The 6,000-nt window shown below is 39.0% G+C and overlaps 1 protein-coding gene across 1 annotated transcript in view; it reads left to right on the top strand.

Moving 5' to 3' along the window:
- The first annotated feature begins 1,626 nt into the window (after positions 1-1,626).
- The window catches only part of LOC124131798 (glutamate receptor ionotropic, kainate 4-like), a 36,247-nt gene continuing 31,873 nt past the window's right edge, over positions 1,627-6,000 (top strand). Inside the window, exon 1 of the mRNA XM_048403628.1 lies at positions 1,627-1,743. The gene's annotated coding sequence lies outside the window, so the exon portion shown is untranslated. The remainder of the gene's footprint in view (positions 1,744-6,000) is intronic.

The raw sequence follows: 6,000 nt of genomic DNA, 5'->3' as shown, positions 1-6,000 counted from the left end.
ATTAATTATCAAGTCAAGAGGACCCGGAAACTAGCTGATTAAAATATATCTGAACGTTATCAACAACTCATTGATTTTCAGTAGGATAAGCCTCTGCCCTTAAAAGCCTGGATACGTAAGCGACCCTCTCCCTCTGCGGTTGACATGGATTTCAACCATCGAGGCTTTAATCGAGAGCTTTATCACCCTCAGAGGGGGCATCGGCCTACTTACACCACATGGGGTACAAACACACGACGTAGACGTCGTTATGTAACTAAACTATTGATTAAGCTCAGTCAGCCCTGACCGTGAAAATTCAGATCGCCATGAATAATTATATATGGAGCAAGCATTTGTAAACACTATGAACACATCATAAATACTCGTCACTTATTTTGAAAGTTTCAACTTTCAAACATTAGACTTTAAACTCAGATCAGTGTAAAGAACAGAAAAATATAAATACAATGCATCATGTAGTCCAGTTATTGTCACAATGGTACGATCACGTGAGTAAAAAACTCTAGGTATATATATAGTTTTGACAAGATTTCTCCCGTGAGGATACAGGGGATAGATCACATACGAGCAGCCTCAAATTTGGATCAGGTAATAAGATTGTCGGTGTGTTATTGTATCCAAACGCCGTTCATCGTTCTCCTTACTCTCAACCACGGGAAATTTCCCATCTGTGGAACATTTCCTAATCTTGAGCTTTGATGTTCTTTAGTTCGGGTTTTAAGGGGCCTAGATGTTTAACCAATAGAAGATTGTTCACAATTACACGGAATGTGATGCACTTCTAATGCCTTTCAAAGAAGTTATTGTGAAAAGGCTTCAGCACGCTGGGTTCCAAGGTTTCCTATTCCCGATGAGTAACGCTTCAGGTTCATCATCTCTCGTGACCTAGCCAGAGACTAGACAACAGACAAAGCATTGGAAACATAAACGTCTTCTCCGAACTAGACGGCAAAGTCTGTTACACAAGCTTGCGAGGTGATGGCTTCGATTTTCCGGGGATTTCAAAGGAATCCTACTGGCTTTGGACTACCTCCCGCAAGGTCAGTCACTACCTCCCGAAATAGCCAATATTATGCTCATAGTATTAGGTAATTGGGTGAGAATATCAAGGCCAAACGTCACCAAAAGCTCATTAAATTAAAAGCTTATGCACATACACGTAAGCCTATTTTGGCATTTGAACTCATTGAACGTGCATCGTATTCACCAAAATCGTCACCCTCAACATTTATAAATGATTAATTTCATCCGTCCAGTCGAGGAATACATGGGAATATTTAATGTCCCGTATCAACCCTGCATTTAATCCTATAAAAAGCACGAACGTGTCAATAATGGCTCCCGGGAGGGAACCAACACAAGTGATTTCTAGCCAGCACTGTAATAATTAATACCCCCATTGTCAACCATACAGACATCCGTTACCAACACTCCTGTTTCGATTATTGAAAATCCACCGACGGGTGTTTCTCAGAGACAGGCATTTTCAGAAAACCTCGGTGGACTGTATAATAAGTGAAACTCGATCACTTAACAACCACCTTCTGGACAAATTGATCGTCATCTCTGGTTTTGGTGTGACGTTTGTCTGATCAGTAACCATTCATCAGAATGTATGGGATGGCTTTACATTGACCTTATCATTTTCAAAGGATTAGGACACACGCTTCGGATTCTGTGCGACAATATTCGAAGTTAGGAATATTGTTTAGAATTTCGTTTGATATTGTTCCTTCAAAGGTAAGAAATGTTTAAAAAAGTCGATTAGTTGTTTAATGCATGCAGTTTTATGTGTTAAATAGTAATAGTGATGCCATTGTGTATAAATACATGTATGATATAGTGGGAATTTACAATGGACTCTGTTTGTAGAGACTTAGAGAACAGAGATTGCTTATTATTATGGAAATCTCTTTGTCGCTTTTATTTACACGTACACGACGACCATGATGAGTACAAATTCTAAAGATATGGTTTGGTATTGTTTTTGTTACTTTGAGGGAATAGTAAATTGCGAAATTGTCTAATGCATGTTGAAATGGTGACACTCCCTGTGACATATGATCTTAACAGTTTCAAGGCATTTTATATGGCATTTTCATCATGACACAAAGTACAAGATCGATAGACGGCTGTCATGACCGTGTTAAGCTCATTGTGACACCGCCAGCTTACAGTTATTAATGCAACACACATATTAATCAGGTAGGACACCGAGTGTGTATGTGTACACATGGTACACAATCTATAGATGGTTGTCATGACTGTATGTACACGTGGAATCAAGGCTCCTGTGTCAATGTGTCCTGCAGGGATAATATATATATATATATGTATATATATAGGATGAACAACCTTTCAAGGATAATATATATAGGATGAACAACTGTCTTTATTACAATTAGGAGCGACGTTTCGATGTAGCTTGCTTGATACTGGTGTTGAACCTACAATGTAACATCTCTCCTAATTTTAAAAGAGAGGTTGTTCATCCACATATCATATCCTGACTTAGTACTTCAACTTCTAAATGCCTTTCAATGCCTTTATCACGTTAAATCTGAACATGTTGGTAATTTTGCTTTTCACACAAACAGGGTTTCTCTGGTTGACAGTCGAATAAACTTCCTCAAATGAACTTCTTAGATTGCTTTTTAGAGTTGAAGCCAAATACATATCCCGGCAACATATTTCTGCAGGCATCGAAGTGACTAGGTATTCTCTGTTGATAAAAACGAACGTAATTGGTTGGCGTGTCGTCATCAAGTATCTCCTACTGAAAAAGCCATCCCCAATAGCCATCCGTGTGGACAGTGTGCCCAATTTTAGGGGGTGATGCGCTTTCCAACTATATTGATACGACCATTTAGGTTTATGTTCAGCAACAGTGTAGCATATAACATTCTCAGTTGATAAGCTGAACATACTGATTGCCGCATAACATCATTTACAGTCTTTTCTTCCAGCGCCTACAATTTATTTATATAGGCTTTTGTAAATTAAATACGTTGATATACGTAAATACTTGTCTTAATTAATTATAGTCAAAAACAGTTTTCATCGAAGTTGAAGGGACCCACATAAATAAACCAAAACATCATTAATAAAGAAGGAATACGCAGGGACTAAGCTTTTACTTCGAGGCAAACGTAAGTTCGACACATCAAAGCTCGATACAACAGTGTTTGACTGTAGTTGATAAAGATGTTAGTGAGTGAAAAGCTTTACCGAAACATCGCTGTCAAAATGAACGATATAATAGACGAAGTTGTTACAACACGATAACACACCAACTGCATCATAACATATGCTTTGACATAAACAAAATGCACTTAACGTTTTAAGTTATTGAACGAGTCCCCGTGTGATGTCATGTTTTTTGTAACAATGACACGGGGAGTGGAAATGTATTTTTACGCACTGAATGTTTGCACAGTTTACGCGTTGATTAGAGGCGTCCTTCGTGAAGGCAGACCATGAAATCATAAAAGAACGCCAACGCAACCTCAAGCAAACTTGATAATATCCAAATAAGTAGATAAATTAAGGAACATCTGCATTCAAAGGAAACATCGCATATTCATATTTGTTTGTGTGTCCAAGTGTCAGATCTACGAGATTTTTTTAATCTTTGGGGCCAGATGATTAGGTCACTAGTATCCAAATGCAATGCATGGCGTAAGAACCGTTTCACACTATCGACCGCTGGTTTGCCTTACTCCGGCTCGATTAATTGATACAGGCTGACATGGCAGCTGGCATGTTGTGTGTACATAAAACAATATTAACTCACTGAATTACAAACTTCACTAACAATTTGATATGTTTGATACAAGCATACTTCATGCAGTACGATAAATACAGGCTGACACGGGATGGCTGGAATACTGTTGTGTGCACATAAAACAACATTCACGCACTAACTCATTTCACTAATAAAGCACAAAGTAGGCAGCCATAGTGAGTGAGTGAACAATATTTTAGTCACATGACGGCGTGTCAGCTTGATATGGGAGGAAAGTGATGTCAGTCTTAAACGTTATCTGAAACACACGAGGGACGCCACTCTGCATATTGAAGTGACATAGATGACTTAGTCATCCGTGCACAATTGGTGCAATGTACCGTTACAACTGTAACGAATACCTGACACATGAAAGGTTGAGGGTCTGATATAACGGGTGAGTCACACATGTACATGTGTGCGGAGTAGATTTTTTCATACTTTCTATACGTGTACTGTGCTAGCGTCCACTTTCTGACGTATTCTTTACTCCACGAAGAATGCAGATAATCTGCCCATGTTTTTGAAGCTGTGCAGTGATGATCAGTATTGCACGTGGCATGATGACCTTCATCACAGCAGGTTAACGTAGACAGCTGTTGAACAGATGATGTCAGCTAGTTGCTAAACAGAAGGCGCATTTTAAGAGTTAAAACTTAAATCTGAAATATATTTGCAGTCTGGTTCAATATATATAGATGGATCCTTAGTCATACGTATATGACTAAGTAATTCATACACGAAGTAATTCATAAATTCACACCCAGCACAATTTAATTCGTTTAAAAAAAAATATTTGCAAAACTATAACATTCTCTTTTCTTGTAATATACCGATGAATCGCAAGAGATCGCATGAACAGATTAGAAACAGTTCACAGAGTGTTCCAATGTAGAAATATCAGCAAGGAAATGTTCCCGTATTCGCATGTCAGTATCATTTTGAAGTCTAGTCCTTTATCATATACGAGAATGAATTTGCCTTATAACAGCGCTCAAATGGCAAGAAAAATATGATTAGATCACGACAGCTTGACTCGGTTTGCAAGTAGTCTCAATAAATATAGTAGTGTGACTTCAATGTTTTGTCAGTTGCATTGGCAAACCGATAATCTAAATATGTGACATGGTCGTGGTAGACGTGAACATAATATAAGGCCTTGAAGATCATCATATAACACTCAGAGCTTTAACAGAAAGATTCAGATATCAAGACGCATAAATCGTCATCGGTGAATGCAATCAAGCTATGGAAATGGAATGGGCACAACATAACATCAGTCCGTTGCATCTTTGGCGTCGTAAAGTGATCAATGGCAAATCATTCGAGACTTTTCTCTTACTGATTCGTATTTACAAACCCGCGACATGGTGGTGGCTGGCTCAATGATGGTGTTGGTTGGCATCATTTATAGCTACGAAACAGACATACCTCATCCAACTTGATGGTCGACTCGCAGATGTCAGTTTGGAATCCATCTGGATAACACCAGATGAAACCATGCTAGTGTGTCAAAATGGGTTAAGTTCAGGAATCAGAATATAGGGCTATTGCCCTGCGATGCTAAAAGTCACCATCGTTTACGTTGGGACAAACTCAAATGTCGCACGCACTAACATCTCGTAGAACCTCATTTGGACCTGGAGGCACGGGTGGCACAGTCGTCTAAGGCGCCGCAATTTTCTGTGCATAGCTGCGTCCCTTGGCATACCAGAAACCTATGACCGTGTGTTCGAATCTCGAGTCGTCCCGATTATGTTTCTAGGTTTCTCAAAGACAGCTCGTGGGTTTCACCAAAGTGGTAAATGTCTGAGGCCTACATCACTACGGGCTTTCTTGTCACAATAAGCGGACATTCCTTGATACAACTGGAATACTGTTAAAAGAGGCGTTAAACCCAACTCAGTCACTAACTCACTCACCTGGGTCTGTGTATTCGGATCACATGTATTGTCATTAAAACCCTCACCCAGAGCATGCTCATATGATGTCAAGCCATGTTCCGGGCCACGGACTTCACAATCATTATGAAAGTCACTCCCCTTGTCACATCCTTGATGTAATAACATTGTAATAACATGCAAGTCATGACCATTAGTCCATAAGTAATTTATTTAGATTATTCCTGCAGGTTTTATATAGTAATCTGTCTGTGTTTAAATGGTGATTGCATGTTCCAAATGATAAAAAGTCGGAATAAGAATGATTAATAA

This window comes from Haliotis rufescens, unplaced genomic scaffold, assembly GCF_023055435.1.
Source record: "Haliotis rufescens isolate VD_foot unplaced genomic scaffold, xgHalRufe1.0.p SCAF_3, whole genome shotgun sequence".
NCBI classification, from domain to species: Eukaryota; Metazoa; Mollusca; class Gastropoda; order Lepetellida; family Haliotidae; genus Haliotis; species Haliotis rufescens.
This window is presented reverse-complemented; position numbering and strand designations above follow the sequence as displayed.